Below are 295 nucleotides of genomic sequence, written 5' to 3'. Positions count from 1 at the left end.
TGTTACTGTATTCTCCAGGGCCTTTTTCATAGGCCTCGGTCCTACTTGCGAGGCTCTAGTCACAGGAATTCGTTCGTCCCGGCCGTGATAAGGATTCTGTTCGCGTTTTTGTAGGTATTGACACAAGAATCGAGGCCGACTGCTCACTGTTTTGATTGGTCTCCGATGAAGTTTGCAAGTTTTGGATCATGGTGCAGTCTGTTTATCTTCCTGACCCCTGACCCTATTTTGCTGTCTTTTATTGTCCTTTCTTCCTGTTCTCTTTGCCTTCCCTCGTTAATTTGCTTACTCATTT

This window comes from Penaeus monodon, chromosome 31 (assembly GCF_015228065.2).
Source record: "Penaeus monodon isolate SGIC_2016 chromosome 31, NSTDA_Pmon_1, whole genome shotgun sequence".
Lineage (NCBI taxonomy): Eukaryota > Metazoa > Arthropoda > Malacostraca > Decapoda > Penaeidae > Penaeus > Penaeus monodon.
This window is presented reverse-complemented; position numbering follows the sequence as displayed.